Here is a 21273-nt window from a genome sequence, read left to right as displayed (position 1 = left end):
CTGAGCAATATAGTGCTTCTGCAGCGTTTTTAGGTATATTGATTTGTTAGGCCTCAGTATTATAGTGCTGATTCAGTGTGTGCAGGTACATTTAGGAGCTAGGCCTCATATAAATAACAAAAAAAAACACTGCAGAGCACCATTTTACTATGTTATGCCTCAGTAGAATATACCTGCACACACTGCAGCAGCACTATAAGTTAGGGCTGAGTATCATAGGGCTGCTGCAGTGTGTGCAGGTACATTTAGGAGCTAGGCCTCAGTAATGTAGTGCTGCCGCAGTGTTTTCAGGTCTATTTAGATGTTAGCCCTGAGCAATATAGTGCTTCTGCAGCGTATTTAGGTCTATTTATATGTTAGGCCTGAGCAATATAGTGCTTCTGCAGTGTTTTTCGGTGTATTTAGAAGCTAGGCCTCAGAGTTCTACGGGTGCTTGTGGAACGCGTACGCGTAAGAGCCGCAGCTAGGCAACGAGGTTCTACAGCAGGTAGAGTGAGCGCGCAGGTAAAAGTAGGCACTAGGCCTCAGTGTTACAGTGCTGCTGCGGTGTGTTCAGGTAAAGTTAGGAGTTAGGCCTCAGTATTGCAGCGCTCGTGGAGTGTGAATTTAGCCGCTAGGCCTCAGCCTTCCGATTGACAGAATGTTCATGTAGGCCTTTACCTACTGCTATATTTGGATCTATTAAAAATGTTACCACAATAAAAGTGTGGCCTCACGCTCTTTTTTTTTTCTTCTGTATTAGGGTTCTGGGCGGTTGGGGTTGCAATGAATTAGTGTTATAGGGGATTAGGGTTGTAATAAATTAGAGTTAGGGTTGTAATAAATTAGGGTTATGGGGCTTAGGGTTACAATATATTAGGGTTATGGGGCTTAGGGTTAGAATATGTTAAGGTTATGGGGCTTAGGGTTAGAATATATTAGGGTTAGAATATGTTAGGGTTATGGGGCTTAGGGTTAGAATATGTTAGGGTTATGGTGCTTAGGGTTAGAATATATTAGGGTTAGAATATGTTAGGGTTATGGGGCTTAGGGTTAGAATATATTAGGGTTATGGGGCTTAGGGTTAGAATATGTTAGGGTTAGGGTGCTTAGGGTTAGAATATATTAGGGTTGAGGGGCTTAGGGTTAGAATATGTTAGGGTTAGGAGGTTTAGAGTTAGAATAAATTAGGGTTGGGGGGTCTTAGGGCTGGTGGAGGGCCGGTGTTTGGGGGAATTAGGGCTCGTTACCGGAGCGCCGAGTCGATTCAGGTGCGCCTAACGAGCCGCGCCCGGAGCCCGGGACCCACAAGAGCCGAGCGCTCCACGAGGAGCGCCGATCCGAGTGCGGGGCGCCGGCGACGAAGACCAGGCGGCGACAAAGACGCGTGGGAGTCGACTGCGGGAGTCGTCCATTCGCGCAACACACCGCGCGCGCACTGTGCTTTACGCACTCCACAAGGGCGCCCCGCAACACCAGCTAAACTACGCACACGCGCCTCACACACCCGACACGCTCTCGCCCACACTCTCCTCCGACGACACCCACGCCGTTCGCCCCGCTCGCGATACCCTTTCACGACATTATTACACGATAAGCACGCCAAATGCGCCGTTGCCCGTTCGGAGCGCGGCCGGCTCGGCGCGCTTCGAGGAGCGCCGCGAGAAAGGCGCCGTCCGCACGCCGCCCTTTCCGCCTTCACGACACGCGAGGGGGCCTCTCGGAGGCGGGAGAGTGCTTTAACGCTCGCCAGGTTGGCCACGCGCGCGGATTTCGTGCGAGAAACGCGGCGAGAAAACACAACGCGAGCCTGCAGCTGCGCCACGGCTGCACAGCACCGGCCGGGTTGAGTCTACAACGTTCTCATGCGGCGCTTAAGGGCCGCCCCCCTCGCCGCTGAGGGAGGTTCCACAGAACGCTACAGCAGCAGACACACAGTGCTCGCTCCAGCACGCAGCAAAGCAGAACGATGGCAGAAGTCGCTCCCGCCCCAGCCGCCTCGGCGCCCGCCAAGGCCCCCAAGAAGAAGGCGGCCGCCCGCCCCAAGAAGGCCGGCCCCAGCGTCGGCGAGCTTATCGTCAAGGCCGTCTCGGCATCCAAGGAGAGGAGCGGCGTGTCCCTCGCCGCCCTGAAGAAAGCCCTGGCTGCCGGCGGCTACGACGTGGAGAAGAACAACTCTCGCGTTAAGATCGCCGTCAAGAGCCTCGTCACCAAGGGCACTCTGGTGCAGACCAAAGGCACCGGCGCGTCGGGCTCTTTCAAGCTCAACAAGAAGCAGGCCGAGGCCAAGAAGAAGCCGGCCAAGAAGGCTGCTCCTAAAGCCAAGAAGCCCGCCGCCAAGAAACCGGCTGCCGCGAAAAAGCCCAAGAAGGTAGCGGCGAAGAAGCCCGCCGCGGCCAAGAAGTCTCCCAAAAAGGCCAAGAAACCCGCAGCGGCTGCGAAGAAGGCAACCAAGAGCCCCAAGAAGGCGAAGAAGCCGGCGGCTCCCAAGAAAGCCACCAAGAGCCCAAAGAAAGCCAAGGCTGTCAAGCCCAAAGCGGCCAAGCCCAAGGCGGCGAAGCCCAAGAAGGCTGCCCCCAAGAAGAAGTAAACGGTGCCGTTTACCTTCATGTTTTGTTCCTCTCTAACAACGGCTCTTTTAAGAGCCACCCACAGTTTCGTTTCAAAGAGCTTCCTTTGCTATAAACACGTACATATATGTATTCAAAGCATATAACAGTGTCTAATGTGTATGGCGTATGACACTATTTATCGTTGTATGATCATCATTTTAACATACAAATACGGCTCCCATATAAGTAGCTGTCATAGCACAACCACAGCCACTGTAGGTATTCGTTTCATTAGTTTGTTTATTAGTTTATTTCTTTTCGTTTACAACTTTAGATTTATTTGAGCGGGAAGGCATAAGTCTCTGTCTGCAGCAGTAGGTCTCTGTCTCACACACACACAAAGCAGGCAGCACGAGGAGGAGGGGGAGGTGGGGGCCCAAAGCGAGCAGCGGAGGGCGGGCGCTGGCGTTGGACGGCGGACACGCGATTGGCTGTCTCAGCGCCAAGCGTTTACACTGCACGAGGAGGAGGGGGGAGGAGGCTGCACGAGGAGGAGGGGGGAGCGGCCGCTAGAGTTCGACGGCGGGGACGCTATTGGCTGTTGCTGCGCGAAGCTTGCAGCCAATAGGAACGTAGGCGCTTTTGCTTTATCAACAGCGCCCGGGAGCCTTCTCGCTTTATTTCAGCTTTGTTCAGCGAACACATCTGACCTGCATCATGAGCGGAAGAGGCAAAACCGGCGGCAAGGCTAGGGCCAAGGCCAAGACTCGCTCTTCCCGCGCTGGGCTGCAGTTCCCCGTGGGCCGTGTGCACAGGCTCCTGCGCAAAGGAAACTACGCAGAGCGTGTTGGCGCCGGTGCCCCCGTCTACCTTGCCGCCGTGCTGGAGTATCTTACCGCTGAGATTCTCGAGTTGGCCGGCAACGCCGCCCGCGACAACAAGAAGACTCGTATCATCCCCCGTCATCTGCAGCTGGCTGTTCGCAACGACGAGGAGTTGAACAAACTGCTCGGAGGAGTTACCATTGCCCAGGGTGGTGTGCTGCCCAACATTCAGGCTGTGCTTCTCCCCAAGAAGACCGAGAAGGCGGTCAAGGCCAAGTAAATCTCCGCTTCTTTGTCCATACCCAAAGGCTCTTTTAAGAGCCACCCAACTCTACTCAAAAAGTGCTACGTTTCCTCACCAGTAACACAACACGCAGTACATGTAATACACGCAAAATACGTGTAGTGCATATTCTATGAATTCCTTTATCACGTTACGTGATAAAGGAATAAACTAAAATGAAAATAGTATATATAACGCGATGTGTGTCTATATTTATATATATATATATAGATATGGATATAGATATATATATATAGATATATATATAGATATAGATATATATAGATATATATAGATATACACATACATGCACACACTATTATGCTTTTGATCAATGAGTAAAAGCACTAAAACAATTGACAAGATAAATATTTACAAGCTGAAAATACCTAGATATATACACACGGGTGGGTATTATGTTCGTGTGTGCGGAGATAAGTATTGTTGAATAAACAAATGAGAGCGATCAACCTGCATTGCGTTTAGTGTACATAAAACCAGGCTGGACAGCAGTAAGCCGCCACTGTGTTCTAACAGCAGTATTTTGCGGTTCGGAATGACGGCCAATAGCGCGCAAGCTCGATTTTGAAGACGCCCTATCAGACGCTGGCAGCTCCGACACGTCCAATCGGCGACGAGCGGCTCTAAAGCTTAAAAGGGCCGTGAGGAGGCGAGGGAGCGTTATTCTCTTTCAAGAGTTCAGCGCCATGGCAAGAACGAAGCAGACCGCCCGCAAGTCCACCGGTGGCAAGGCCCCGAGGAAGCAGCTGGCCACCAAGGCAGCCCGCAAGAGCGCCCCGGCTACCGGCGGCGTGAAGAAGCCTCACCGTTACAGGCCCGGCACCGTCGCTCTGAGAGAGATCCGTCGCTACCAGAAATCCACTGAGCTGTTGATCCGCAAGCTGCCCTTCCAGCGCCTGGTGCGTGAGATCGCTCAGGACTTCAAGACCGATCTGCGCTTCCAGAGCTCCGCCGTCATGGCTCTGCAGGAGGCAAGCGAGGCGTACTTGGTGGGTCTGTTTGAAGACACTAACCTGTGCGCCATCCACGCCAAGAGAGTCACCATTATGCCTAAGGACATCCAGCTGGCCCGCCGTATCCGCGGAGAGCGCGCTTAAACGGAGCGCTTTGACGTTTTCCCTTAATACCCAACGGCTCTTTTAAGAGCCACCTACCTGTGTCTGTGCCAAAAGAGTTGTTTTTCTACATGCGTTTTATATGCATTTATATATATTATATTTATTATATAAAATTATACATTGTTTTGAGTACACTTAGTACTACTTTTGCATACAACATTCATATATATAATATATATATATATATATATATATGTATATATATATATATATATATATATATATATATATATATATATATATATATATATATATATGTATATATATGTATATATTATATTCTGTGTATTATATATATTATATTATATGCGTGTGTGTATGTATGTATATATATGTGTATATATATATATATATATATATATATATATATAATATATATATGTATGTATACATATATATATAATATATATGTATGTATACATACATATATTATATATATGTATGTATACATACACACATGCATATAATATATATAATTTATACATTGTTTTGAGTACACTTAGTACTACTTTTTCATACAACATTCATATATATATATATATGAATGTTGTATGAAAAAGTAGTACTAAGTGTACTCAAAACAATGTATACATTTAACATAACGTACATTTTATCAATATTTCGCGCCTTTTTAATAGCCAGCAATTACTAGAGCTTACTGCAATGGCTAAATACATAGAAACACACAAGCACAAGATTTATGAGCACATTATTGGTGAAATAATAGAGAAAGGCATCTATATATATATTATGTGTGTGTGCGTGAGTACTGAGGGAACTGCTGCATGTAACACTGATGGAGCTTGGATGCCACCGTGTGGTTCAACTGCACCATTGCATGCACTGTTATAAGTTGCAAGAGTTCTGTTATAAGTGTGTGTGTGGTGACATAAATTGAACTCTTCTTACTGAAAAAGGCATTGTTTCACTACACGGCGGCATCCATCAGTGTTACATGTGCAATGTAATATATACACACACATTGATATACTCGGTAATATTGTCATATTCTCTCTAGATATTAATATATACCTAGCTACATATATATATATATATATATATATATATATATATATATATATATATATATATATATATATATATATATATATATATATATATATATATATATATATATATATATATATATCGTGAGGTTTACTTAATGTATAGATTATGGACGTATCATAAGACTTACAATATATTTATATACACATGTTTTCATGTTTTAAGAGCTCTCTCTCTCTCTCTCTCTCTCTCTCTCTCTGTATATATATCTAAAAAATATATAGAAACGTTTTATATATTGTTCATATATACACATATATATGTGTTTGTGTGTGTGTGTTGTTAAACAGCGCAATTGCATTGATGAGGCTTAGTACCTTTTCATATGGACATGGAACATAAGACTTACTTCACTTTGTATATATAAGTGTATGTTGAGCTGACTACTTCACGTTTTAAGAGTTTGGATGCCACCATGTGGTTAAAGTTCTGTATTGCATTGCTCAAGAATATATCTATATAATTCTTGAGCATATATATTTATTGTTTTTTTCCTTTTTTTATGGAAAGAAAATTAGACATTCATGCAAACACACGCACACATATATATTGAGGCAATGTGTCTTTGCAATGTTTGAGCATATCTTGTGGCTGTGTATGAGACTATGTCCAAAACCACATTGACTCGTAAATATAAAGGAAAAATCAAATGTAGATATCCCATTTAAACTTTTTATTTGGAATTATTTATTGGGTCCAGGAGATGGCAGCAACGTCACATTCCTTAAATTACATCTTCTCTCTAATTGCAGGGCAAATATTATATGTAATACAGATAAACTTTGTGGAAAGGTCCAAATTGGCTTGACTCTGGTTTTTCATCTTACTATTGGTAATAATCAATCTAATCAATCTATATTTTCCTGGGACAATATACAATTACCTTTAATACATGTAAATAAATGAAAATAGTAATACTACTACTTGTAATGATGATGATGATGATGATAATAATAATCATAATAATGTTAATTACTAAATGACTAATAATAAAATTAATAATTATACATAATATCACCAATCATATAATAACAATAAATTATGAGTAATAAACTCTTAATAGTAAATAAAATGACTAATATTACCATTACTAATAGTAATACAAATTACTTATATGAACATTTATAATACTACTACTACTCCTACTCCTACTACTACTACTACTACTACTACTACTAATAATAATAATAATAATAATAATAATAATAACAATCAGAATGATACTACTAATAATTAATAATAACAAATTATTATTCACTATTTATTAATAAAGCATTATTAATATTTATTATACGTAATCAAATTTACCAACATTAACACTAATATAATTAATGATATTATGGCGTTAATAAAAAAATTAATAATTAAACAAAAAAATAAAATATAATAATAATAAATATTCTTATTCTTATTATAATTTTTTTTATTATTATTATTACTTTCTTTGGTATTTGACCATAGGGTGATTTTTTTAGACACGTGTACATGGCACTACTAAGACTTTAGTCTCTCTCTCTCTCTCTCTCTCTCTCTACACACACACACACACACTATATATATATATATATATATATATATATATATATATATATATATATATATATATATATATATATATATATATAATAAAGATATATATTATATGTATATTCTCCGGCCACGGGTGGAGTGTCTGGAGTGCTAGTTTGTTGGCTATCTGGGCTGCTAGCTAGGTGAGTGAAGCTAAATTAGCGATTAGCATGTACCATTAAATTGGCCAAATATACTGCACTAAACTAGCAGGTAGGTGTTCATTCTGTCCCCTGTGTATGTATTTTATATTGTGATTAGTGTATTTAGCCACAGTGTTGTTGAAACTCGCCTACATGAGCGGTTGCTATGGCTTCCGAATAGGTAACTAGGCGCTAGCATAGCTTAGCTTAGCTTAGCGTGCGGGTTTGTTTACGTTTTCGTGGTTCACAAAATGGCGGCCATTCCCTTCTCTAGGTCAGAGGTCAGAGGTCACGAGGTACAGCGAATTTGATGTGTAGTTTATTAATGTAATTGCATTAAATTATCTTTTTACGGGGCAAAGTTTAACTGCAATGTCCATTCCCCCACTCTCTAAAAATCTACCGTTTGTGGATATTTGGTTTTCCTTAAATGGCCGCCATTTTGCGTAATTCTGCTCGCTAAATATTGCTTACACAAGTTAAGAGTTACTAAACGTTGAAGCAATACATGTTTTTTGGCCGTGCTTTTAATTTCTAACTATTTTGGATAGAAGAAAGAAATACATTTTTGGAGCTAAGGTTAAAGGCAAGATTTAAACCGCTACTCTCTGACAAGTGAACCAAGTCTTTAGGACACATTTAAATATTTCATCATTGGTATACTTGACTTGAGTCCTAAGAAATAATTAAATCTTTACTAATTATGTCATTGGCGTTCTGTCCAATTGTTAAGGTGTATTTTAAGGTGTGTTAATATGTGTAATAATAATTATAACATGAATAATGTTAATTTGTTGTGTATATATATATAGTTATATATGAGTTATTTATTTATTTAATGCTATCTCTATGGAAGGTTGAAATAGGTTTAATGTACTGATCTTGTTTTTTGGTGGAGCTTGCAGCCCATCTGCTGGTCGAATGCAGACACTGCAAAGAATTATGAATGAGTGGGTGAGAAAGCAAATCTTTTTACCTGTTTTGAAATGTTTTATTTGTTTACATGAATTTGGATTAGGGGGGCCACATATGGTGGTCTAATACTGTTATTTCACATGGATCAGGAGAAATTTTCACTGAACCAAATATCTTATGTGTAGAGTGAGTGAAAAGGATTGGGGCATAGTGCGAATTATTGACATGAATTCGAATAATAACAAATATTTTATTTGAGTTGTCAATTATTTACAAAGCCCAGCACAATTTTTGAAGTACTTTAGAGGTACACATTAGTAGAAGTTTAATGAACTCTGTAATTGAGTACACTTAGTTTGACGAATACACTTGAAAACTCTTTTCTATTTGATAAAACATACATGAGACACAGTAATCGTGCTTCGTGTGTTCCACAATTTGGATTTCACAAGGCATATTATTGTCCATGAGAAGACAGGCTTTCTCTGAGAAACCTACTTACTCACTACTACTACTACTACTACTACTACTACTAATAATAATAATAATAATAATAATAATAATAATAATAATGATTATTATTATTATTATTATTATTATTATTATTATTATTATTATTATTATTATTATTATTATGGTAGTTGTTGTTGTTGTATCTTGCAAGATGTTTTTCCCCCCCTTCCATTTGCAAAAGTTGCCCACTGGTGATCCACTAAGCAGTACATATGTTAAGGCATTTCATTTGTTGTATTATTTCTTTTTTGTTTGGGTACATTTGAAGGGACAAAATGAAACAGAAAACAAATGAAACTAACACAAATAAATATATTATAATGTATATACATAAAATAATATATATATAAAACACATAAGACATAGAAAAAGAAACTAAAAGATATATGTGAAATGATATGAAATTATATGTATGTTCATGTATTTATTATTATATGTGTGTGGATGTGTGTGTGAGAGTGAGCTTGTGTATATCCATAATATGCTATAATTGATGTTTACCTTTTTTCTCTTTTCCAACCACTTCCTTCAACGTGTCCCAGCATTTATTTTGTATGCATGAAAAGATATTAATATTAAGACATTTTAAACATAATAAATGTATTAATAATTTTATGTAATGCTATCTCCATGTAACATTGACATAGGTTTAATGTACTGATCTTGTAAATTGTTGTTTTGTCTTTGTTTGTGTGTGGTTTGACAGTAGAGGTGTGCCAAAAAATCGATTCACATAAGAATCTTGATTCTCATTTACTACGATTCAGAATCGATTTAAAATGTCCCAAAATCGATTCTGAGGGGCGGGTTTTAGACTGATTTTGGGCTGGGTATTTTTGTTGGACCTGGCAACCCTGGGGATAGGGCTTGTCCCTTCAAACGGAGATCTTCCAGACACACACAGAGCGTAGGTGTTTGAGAATCACCGGTAAGATGGCAGAACAAGCACTATATTACCTTAGATTAACGTGTAGTTTCAATGTTTTATGGCAGAATGCTTCATAACAAGCATAAAAAAGATCGCTAGTAGTTAGTTTCAGTAACTGTTAGCTAGCTAACTAGCTAACTTTCCAGTTCCACCTTAAATAACGCTACAGGTGGCAGCGGGCTGCAGCATTTAAGGCGGAACGGAAAAATAACAATAAGCTAATCAGAGCTAATTTCAGCTCCTCATCACAGAGGAATTAAGGAATGGACCATATGAATTAATTTCTCCACCTCCTGCCCCCTTTCTGAAGAAATACAACCACCTTAAATTAACTAGTTAATCAGCAGCTGCTCCTGAACTTTAGCGCTCCACTGCTATCATCACATCAGCCCAGCAGCGTCACCTACACACCACCGCTAGTAGCCTGGTAATAAAGCAGTGTTATTTATTATTTATTTATTGTTCATTAACGTCATTGTGATATCCCAGTGATTTCTCTGTCACTGAGGACCCACATTCCTGCACATTTTATTGTTTTTGTAACACATTACCTGCTCCAGGACCAGTGTATATTATGGAGGGTTTTTTTTTCAATAAGATTCATAAGCCAGAAGCAGAAATTTTTATAATTCAAATCGTTTTGAATCAAAAATCGATTTTGAATCGAATCGTGGCCCCCAAAATCGGAATCGAATCGAATCGTGAGATAGTAAACGATTCCCACCCCTATTTGACAGACAGTTCTAAGGGAGATGTTTTTTGGTGGAGCTTGGAGTCCATCTGCTGGTCGAAGGAATACACTGCAGAGATTTATGAATGAGTGAGTGAGAATACAAATCTTTTGACCTGTTTTGAAATTTTATTTGTTTACATGAATTTGGATTACGAGGGCCACATATGGTTGTCTAATTGTGTTAGTTCACATGGATCAAGAGAGTTTTTAACTGCAATATTATATGTGTAGCGAAGTGAGCGAAATGGCTCGGGTCTGAGAGGGAATGACGGATTGAAATTCAAATATTAACAACTATTTAATTTGAGTTGTAATGTATTTGCTACTCCCAGCACCATTTATGAAGTACTTTAGAGGTACGCATTAGTAGACGTTTAGTGAACTCCGTAATTGAGTACACTTAGTTTGGCGAATACACTTTAACAAATAGCTTATATTTGATCAAACATGCATGAGACACAGTAATCGTGCTTCGTGTGTGCCACATTTTGGATTTCACACGGCAGATTATTATCCATGAGAAGACAGGCTGTCTCTGAGAAACATACTTACTCACTACTACTACTACTAATACTACTAATAAATATTATTATTATTATGGTTATTTATTCGACTGTTCCAACACTCTGTGATTTAGAGCTTATTGTGTTACATTACGACAGGTTTCTGACCCATAGTTTATTTCAAGAGATGGCCTACAAATGTGTACTTTTCATCACATTCACAATTTGATTAGGGCATTTGTCTTTTATATATTATCATATAAAGATAATAGAATGAGATTCCTTTATTCAGTTGGTTAACACGATCCGCATATATGGCTACAACTTTATAATAAAGAGCAGAGGATCTTGCCCCCTTCCATTTGCAAATGTTGCCCACTGATGATCCACTAAGCCTGAAATATGTTAAAGCAGGATTTTTTGCCGTGTTATTTTTTGTTGTAGGAAATTTGAAGGGACAATACGAAACATAAACCAAAAAAAAACATAACAAGAATAACTCTAATAAAATGTATATACCTAAAATAATCTATATCTATATATATATATATATATATATATATATATATATATATATATATATATATATATATATATAAACCAGAAAAGAAATAGAAAAATGAACAAGAAAAGATTATACACAGCTCCTATGATAGAACCCAAAACATGATTCATTCCGCCCTAGTATTTTTGATTGACAAAACATACTAAATATATGTATACATTTCTTTAATGCTATCTCCATGTAACATTGAAATAGGTTTAATGTACTGATCTTGTAAATTGTTGTTTTGTCTCTGTTTGTGTGTGGTTTGACAGACAATTCTAGGGGAGGTGTTTTTTGGGTGGAGCTTGGAGTCCATCTGCTGGTCGAAGGAATACACTGCAGAGATTTGTAAATGAGTGAGTGGGAATACAAATCTTTCTACCTGCTTTTGTAATGTTTTATTTGTTTACATGATTTTGGATTATGAGGGCCACATATGGTTGTGTAGTAGTGTTCATTTCTTATGGATCAAGAGGGTTATTATTAACTGATATAATTATTTTATGTGTAAAGTGAGAAAAAAGGATTGGAGCATATTCCGAAAGATTGTTAGAAAATAAATCAACCTCCCAGCACAATTTTCAAAGTACTTCCGAAGTACACATTAGTAGAAGTTTAATGAACTCCGTAAATACATACACCTAGTTTGACGAATGCACTTTACAAAATGGCTTATATTTGATAAAACGTACATGATACACATTAATCGTCCTTTTTGTGGTCCACACGTTGAATTTCTCAAGGATTATTATTATTAATATTTTTATTAGATTTATTTACTTTTTGTTTTATTGAGTATTTGGGTTTGTACTGCTACTACATGTCTCTTGAGCGATAACACTGGGATTTAGAGATGATGTATTGATATATATTACGACAATATTTATTAAGCTTTTTATTTTTTGGCTGAATATAGGCTTTGTACAACACTCAAACCAACTACTAAAACCAACAAATGAACAAACACACAGCGAAATGTTTTTGTACGTTGCCCTCCGTTTGTTTGGTGAGGGGAAAATATTCAAATGTCCCACGCGGTTCAGTGCTTCATAAAGTCGGTCTGGCAATATGTAATATTCAGCATTCATTGGTGTAAGATATCTACAGTTATTACTTTCAAGCAGATACGGTTTATAATCAGTCTTTCTGTAGCGCTCTAGCGTGCGGGGGCGGTGCGGACGGCCTCACCGCGAGGGGCCACCCAGCTGCTTTGTACTGGGCTCCGCCTCTCTGTCTTCAACTAGGTCCGGTAGAGTAGAATATCAGGCGCCGGCCGGCCGCTCTAACTTCATTCTTTCTCTTCTCGTCGACAGGGAGCAAGAGCAGCAACGATGTCCGGCCGAGGAAAAGGAGGCAAGGGGCTCGGGAAAGGAGGCGCCAAGCGTCACCGCAAAGTTCTTCGCGATAACATCCAGGGCATCACCAAGCCCGCTATCCGCCGTCTTGCGCGTCGTGGTGGCGTCAAGCGTATCTCCGGTCTGATCTACGAGGAGACCCGCGGTGTGCTGAAAGTGTTCCTGGAGAACGTGATCAGAGACGCCGTCACCTACACCGAGCACGCCAAGAGAAAGACCGTCACCGCCATGGATGTGGTGTACGCCCTGAAACGCCAGGGACGCACTCTTTACGGATTCGGAGGTTAAACGCTCGTCTAGAACAACGCAAACAACAACGGCTCTTTTAAGAGCCACCCACAAATCCACCCAAAGACAAGTTTTCCGTGTTTGAATAAGATACAGTAGTTGAATAACACTAAATTTCCCTATATAAAACGTCCCACTGCCCGTGAATTAGCAGATAAAGTGTGGAAATGCACTATGAAAGATATATTTAAGGATATCAGTATTATTGTGTGTGTGTGTGTGTGTACGCTATATATTTATAGATAATTTATACATATATGCCTACCAGTGTGTGTGTGTGTGTGTGTATATGTATACGCACGTGTGTTATTAAAGAATAGATTTTCATCATATAAATATCCGAGTCTGGGAATAAGAAGCGTCAGCGTAAAGTCAATTATTGTATGAGTTTTAGGTAGTTTTAGAGGACCGCCGTAGGATCTCCCGGCCATTCAACTGAACCAGACATTAGTTTACACGAAGGCAAAGTGATGAATAAACATACAGGCGCGCGTTTGTGCGCGCTCTCAAAGCGCATATGTCTTTATTTGTCCGCTTCTAAGCTAACGCATACGAAGCGTCAATTTTTACAAGGTATAAAACGGTCTTAAACTTAGTACACTTAGTCCTACACGGGGGCCGTCGCCTTCGCCGCTGTGTGCGCGGGAAGGCACACAAAGAGCAGGCTGCAGCAGCGGGTGGAGGGTGGAGGGTGGATGGGGTTGGGGGGGGGAGGGGGGAGGGGGGGAGGGGGGGAGGGGTATTACAGTGGAGCGAGCTGTGTTTGTCCAATGGTGGTTTGACGGCATTCGAAAGGCGTGACTCATGTTAATTAGACTAGCAGAGTGTAAATAACGTGGGGGTTAGTCGCCTCCCCCTCATTCTTCAGTCTAACTCGAAGACGAGCAGGATGCCTGAGCCAGCAAAGTCCGCCCCGAAGAAGGGCTCCAAGAAGGCCGTCACCAAGACCGCCGGCAAGGGAGGCAAGAAGCGCAGAAAGTCCAGGAAGGAGAGCTATGCCATCTACGTCTACAAGGTGCTGAAGCAGGTCCACCCCGACACCGGAATCTCCTCAAAGGCGATGGGTATCATGAACTCCTTCGTGAACGACATCTTCGAGCGCATCGCCGGTGAGTCTTCCCGCCTGGCTCACTACAACAAGCGTTCCACCATCACCTCCAGGGAGATCCAGACCGCCGTGCGCCTGCTTCTGCCCGGCGAGCTGGCCAAGCACGCCGTCTCCGAGGGAACAAAGGCCGTCACCAAGTACACCAGCTCCAAGTAAAGAGCGAACCCGCTCCGATCAAACCCAACGGCTCTTTTAAGAGCCACCCACGTTTTCCACTAAAGAGCAGCGTTCCGTGTCCCTTTTCTAATGTGTTTTAAAAAAAACACACACATTAAGTATTCATATACGTAGTGTGTGTGTGTGTGTGTGTGTGTATTGTAGTGAATGTGTATATTTATATGTATAAAAATAATAAATAAAATTGTGAACACACAATATATAGATATATATATATGTATATAGATATATATAGATATATATGTATATAGATATATGTGTATATATATATGTATATAGATATATGTGTGTATATATATATATATATATATATATATATATATATATACACGTATATATATATACGTATATATATATATATATAGATATATGTATATGTATATAGATATATGTATCTGTATATAGATATATGTATATGTATATAGATATATATATGTATATATATATAGATATGTGTATATATATATATATACGTATATATACGTATATATATATATATATATATATATATATATATATATATATATATATATATATATATATATATATAGATATATGTATATGTATATAGATATATGTATCTGTATATAGATATATGTATATGTATATAGATATATATATATATGTATATATATATATAGATATAGATATATAGATAGAAGAAATGGAAGGCGCATGATTCCCCATTATGTGCTGGGCTAAGCAGTGACTAGTGACACTAGTGACCAGTACATAGGTGGTCAATAAATCACACAAATAGTACATAAGAGGTGGTACAGCACAAAGTGTGTTTAAGAGATTATGCTATTCATGGGGAAGTGACATATTGCACAACGTCTATGCCTAGAGGAGATAAAAGTACACATATGTATGTACACATTTGCCACGTGCAAAGTGCTATAATTACTATAGCGCTAGATTATTATAGTGCTATAATTAAAGAACAGTTGAGCTTACCTATTAGTAACACAATCCCAATGATAAGCGTGTAACTGCTCTGCCCTATGACACATACTGTGACAAACTCTGTTGTAATTTGTTTCAAGAAAATACAGCCAATGAATCTAGAAATACACCAAAACTAGCTCCTAGTGAGCTGCATATAAACATGTGATTAGAAATCATATGTCGCTATGAATGATTAATGTTAAATGTAACCTATTTGTGGTGTTACTAACTTTTTCCTGCATCCATAAACAGAAAATCAGCTGTAAGACACACAAAACACACCCTACACGACTGTTGGTCCAACATCTGAGCTTCCACACCTGATGCTGCTAACGAGAGCCGCGTGTGAACGATAGAGCCAGGTGTGCTTCGTCTTACAAAGGCATAAATAAGCCCCCTCCCAGGTCAGCAAGCGAGACCCCAATTTTGGCGTCATGTTTGTCTTAACAGGCAGCAAGTAGAACCAGATCAGGGTAGTAAAGCAACACGCTTACTGTTTGGAGTAGAAATTTAGCTTATTATGCTGCTGCACACAGCTAGGCCTCAGAGTTCTACAGGTGCTGGTGGTTTAGGTATATTGATAAGTTAGGCCTCAGTTATGTAGTGTTTCTGCAGTGTTTTTAGGTCTATTTATATGTTAGGCCTGAGTAGTATAGTGCTTCTGCAGTGTTTTTAGGTATATTGATAAGTTAGGCATCAGTTATGTAGTGCTGCTGCAGCATTTTCAGGTATATTTATATGTTAGGTCTCATAAATATACCTGCACACACTGCAGCAGCACTACATTACTATGTTACGCCTGAGTATCATAGTGCTGCTTCAGTGTGTGCAGGTATATTTCTACGTTAGGCCTGTCTGTCATAGTGTTGCTGCAGCGTGTGCAGGTGTATTTAGAAGCTAGGCCTCAGTTCATCGGGTGCTGGTGGAATGCGTACGTGTAAGAGCCGCAGCTAGCCAACAAGGTTCTACAGCAGGTAGAGTGAGCGCGCAGGTAAAAGTAGGCACTAGGCCTCAGTGTTACAGTGCTGCTTCAGTGTGTTCAGGTTAATTTAGGAGCTAGGCCTCAGTAATAGGGTGCTGCTGCAGTGTTTTTTTCGTTATATTTATATGTTAGGCCTCAGTAGTATATACCTGCACACACTGCAGCAGCACTATAAGTTAGGGCTGAGTATCATAGTGCTGCTGCAGTGTGTGCAGGTACATTTAGGTGCTAGGCCTCAGTTATGTAGTGCTGCCGCAGAGTTTTCATGTCTATTTATATGTTAGGCCTGAGCAATATAGTGCTTCTGCAGCGTTTTTAGGTATATTGATTTGTTAGGCCTCAGTATTGTAGTGCTGCTTCAGTGTGTGCAGGTACATTTAGGAGCTAGGCCTCATAAATATACCCCCAAAAAAAACACTGCAGCAGCACCATTTTACTATGTTATGCCTCAGTAGTATATACCTGCACACACTGCAGCAGCACAAAGTTAGGGCTGAGTATCATAGTGCTGCTGCAGTGTGTGCAGGTACATTTAGGAGCTAGGCCTCAGTAATGTAGTGCTGCCGCAGCGTTTTTAAGTATCTTGATAAGTAAGGCCTCAGTTATGTAGTGCTGCCGCAGTGTTTTCTGGTCTATTTCTAAGTAAGGCCTCAGTAATGTAGTGCTGCTGCAGTGTTTTTAGGTATCTTGATAAGTAAGGCCTCAGTTATGTAGTGGTTCTGCAGAGTTTTTAGGTATATTGATTTGTTAGGCCTCAGTATTATAGTGCTGCTGCAGTGTGTGCAGGTACATTTAGGAGCTAGGCCTCAGTAATATAGTGCTTCTGCAGCGTATTTAGATCTATTTATATGTTAGGCCTGAGCAATATAGTGCTTCTGCAGCGTATTTAGGTCTATTTATATGTTAGGCCTGAGCAATATAGTGCTTCTGCAGTGTTTTTCGGTGTCTTGATAAGTTAGGCCTCAGTTATGTAGTGCTGCTGCAGCGTGTGCAGGTGTATTTAGAAGCTAGGCCTCAGAGTTCTACGGGTGCTTGTGGAATGCGTACGCGTAAGAGCCGCAGCTAGGCAACGAGGTTCTACAGCAGGTAGAGTGAGCGCGCAGGTAAAAGTAGGCACTAGGCCTCAGTATTATAGTGCTGCTGCAGTGTTTTTTTTTTAGTTATATTTATATGTTATGCCTCAGTAGTATATACCTGCACACACTGCAGCAGCACTATAAGTTAGGGCTGAGTATCATAGTGCTGCTGCAGTGTGTGCAGGTACATTTAGGAGCTAGGCCTCATAAATATACCAAAAAAAAACACTGCAGCAGCACCATTTTACTATGTTATGCCTCAGTAGAATATACCTGCACACACTGCAGCAGCACTAAGTTAGGGCTGAGTATCATAGTGCTGCTGCAGTGTGTGCAGGTACATTTAGGAGCTAGGCCTCAGTAATGTAGTGCTGCTGCAGTGTTTTTAAGTATCTTGATAAGTAAGGCCTCAGTAATGTAGTGCTGCTGCAGTGTTTTTAGGTATCTTGATAAGTAAGGGCTCAGTTATGTAGTGCTGCCGCAGTGTTTTTAGGTATCTTGATAAGTAAGGGCTCAGTTATGTAGTGCTGCCGCAGTGTTTTTAGGTATCTTGATAAGTAAGGGCTCAGTTATGTAGTGCTGCCGCAGTGTTTTTAGGTATCTTGATAAGTAAGGCCTCAGTTATGTAGTGGTTCTGCAGAGTTTTCATGTCTGTTTATATGTTAGGCCTGAGCAATATAGTGCTTCTGCAGCGTTTTTAGGTATATTGATTTGTTAGGCCTCAGTATTATAGTGCTGATTCAGTGTGTGCAGGTACATTTAGGAGCTAGGCCTCATATAAATAACAAAAAAAAACACTGCAGAGCACCATTTTACTATGTTATGCCTCAGTAGAATATACCTGCACACACTGCAGCAGCACTATAAGTTAGGGCTGAGTATCATAGGGCTGCTGCAGTGTGTGCAGGTACATTTAGGAGCTAGGCCTCAGTAATGTAGTGCTGCCGCAGTGTTTTCAGGTCTATTTAGATGTTAGCCCTGAGCAATATAGTGCTTCTGCAGCGTATTTAGGTCTATTTATATGTTAGGCCTGAGCAATATAGTGCTTCTGCAGTGTTTTTCGGTGTATTTAGAAGCTAGGCCTCAGAGTTCTACGGGTGCTTGTGGAACGCGTACGCGTAAGAGCCGCAGCTAGGCAACGAGGTTCTACAGCAGGTAGAGTGAGCGCGCAGGTAAAAGTAGGCACTAGGCCTCAGTGTTACAGTGCTGCTGCGGTGTGTTCAGGTAAAGTTAGGAGTTAGGCCTCAGTATTGCAGCGCTCGTGGAGTGTGAATTTAGCCGCTAGGCCTCAGCCTTCCGATTGACAGAATGTTCATGTAGGCCTTTACCTACTGCTATATTTGGATCTATTAAAAATGTTACCACAATAAAAGTGTGGCCTCACGCTCTTTTTTTTTTCTTCTGTATTAGGGTTCTGGGCGGTTGGGGTTGCAATGAATTAGTGTTATAGGGGATTAGGGTTGTAATAAATTAGAGTTAGGGTTGTAATAAATTAGGGTTATGGGGCTTAGGGTTACAATATATTAGGGTTATGGGGCTTAGGGTTAGAATATGTTAAGGTTATGGGGCTTAGGGTTAGAATATATTAGGGTTAGAATATGTTAGGGTTATGGGGCTTAGGGTTAGAATATGTTAGGGTTATGGTGCTTAGGGTTAGAATATATTAGGGTTAGAATATGTTAGGGTTATGGGGCTTAGAGTTAGAATATATTAGGGTTATGGGGCTTAGGGTTAGAATATGTTAGGGTTAGGGTGCTTAGGGTTAGAATATATTAGGGTTGAGGGGCTTAGGGTTAGAATATGTTAGGGTTAGGAGGTTTAGAGTTAGAATAAATTAGGGTTGGGGGGTCTTAGGGCTGGTGGAGGGCCGGTGTTTGGGGGAATTAGGGCTCGTTACCGGAGCGCCGAGTCGATTCAGGTGCGCCTAACGAGCCGCGCCCGGAGCCCGGGACCCACAAGAGCCGAGCGCTCCACGAGGAGCGCCGATCCGAGTGCGGGGCGCCGGCGACGAAGACCAGGCGGCGACAAAGACGCGTGGGAGTCGACTGCGGGAGTCGTCCATTCGCGCAACACACCGCGCGCGCACTGTGCTTTACGCACTCCACAAGGGCGCCCCGCAACACCAGCTAAACTACGCACACGCGCCTCACACACCCGACACGCTCTCGCCCACACTCTCCTCCGACGACACCCACGCCGTTCGCCCCGCTCGCGATACCCTTTCACGACATTATTACACGATAAGCACGCCAAATGCGCCGTTGCCCGTTCGGAGCGCGGCCGGCTCGGCGCGCTTCGAGGAGCGCCGCGAGAAAGGCGCCGTCCGCACGCCGCCCTTTCCGCCTTCACGACACGCGAGGGGGCCTCTCGGAGGCGGGAGAGTGCTTTAACGCTCGCCAGGTTGGCCACGCGCGCGGATTTCGTGCGAGAAACGCGGCGAGAAAACACAACGCGAGCCTGCAGCTGCGCCACGGCTGCACAGCACCGGCCGGGTTGAGTCTACAACGTTCTCATGCGGCGCTTAAGGGCCGCCCCCCTCGCCGCTGAGGGAGGTTCCACAGAACGCTACAGCAGCAGACACACAGTGCTCGCTCCAGCACGCAGCAAAGCAGAACGATGGCAGAAGTCGCTCCCGCCCCAGCCGCCTCGGCGCCCGCCAAGGCCCCCAAGAAGAAGGCGGCCGCCCGCCCCAAGAAGGCCGGCCCCAGCGTCGGCGAGCTTATCGTCAAGGCCGTCTCGGCATCCAAGGAGAGGAGCGGCGTGTCCCTCGCCGCCCTGAAGAAAGCCCTGGCTGCCGGCGGCTACGACGTGGAGAAGAACAACTCTCGCGTTAAGATCGCCGTCAAGAGCCTCGTCACCAAGGGCACTCTGGTGCAGACCAAAGGCACCGGCGCGTCGGGCTCTTTCAAGCTCAACAAGAAGCAGGCCGAGGCCAAGAAGAAGCCGGCCAAGAAGGCTGCTCCTAAAGCCAAGAAGCCCGCCGCCAAGAAACCGGCTGCCGCGAAAAAGCCCAAGAAGGTAGCGGCGAAGAAGCCCGCCGCGGCCAAGAAGTCTCCCAAAAAGGCCAAGAAACCCGCAGCGGCTGCGAAGAAGGCAACCAAGAGCCCCAAGAAGGCGAAGAAGCCGGCGGCTCCCAAGAAAGCCACCAAGAGCCCAAAGAAAGCCAAGGCTGTCAAGCCCAAAGCGGCCAAGCCCAAGGCGGCGAAGCCCAAGAAGGCTGCCCCCAAGAAGAAGTAAACGGTGCCGTTTACCTTCATGTTTTGTTCCTCTCTAACAACGGCTCTTTTAAGAGCCACCCACAGTTTCGTTTCAAAGAGCTTCCTTTGCTATAAACACGTACATATATGTATTCAAAGCATATAACAGTGTCTAATGTGTATGGCGTATGACACTATTTATCGTTGTATGATCATCATTTTAACATACAAATACGGCTCCCATATAAGTAGCTGTCATAGCACAACCACAGCCACTGTAGGTATTCGTTTCATTAGTTTGTTTATTAGTTTATTTCTTTTCGTTTACAACTTTAGATTTATTTGAGCGGGAAGGCATAAGTCTCTGTCTGCAGCAGTAGGTCTCTGTCTCACACACACACAAAGCAGGCAGCACGAGGAGGAGGGGGAGGTGGGGGCCCAAAGCG

Source organism: Astyanax mexicanus, chromosome 25 (genome assembly GCF_023375975.1).
Source record: "Astyanax mexicanus isolate ESR-SI-001 chromosome 25, AstMex3_surface, whole genome shotgun sequence".
Classification (NCBI taxonomy): domain Eukaryota; kingdom Metazoa; phylum Chordata; class Actinopteri; order Characiformes; family Acestrorhamphidae; genus Astyanax; species Astyanax mexicanus.
The sequence above is the reverse complement of the archived record's forward strand: the minus strand, read 5'-3'. Positions refer to the sequence as shown.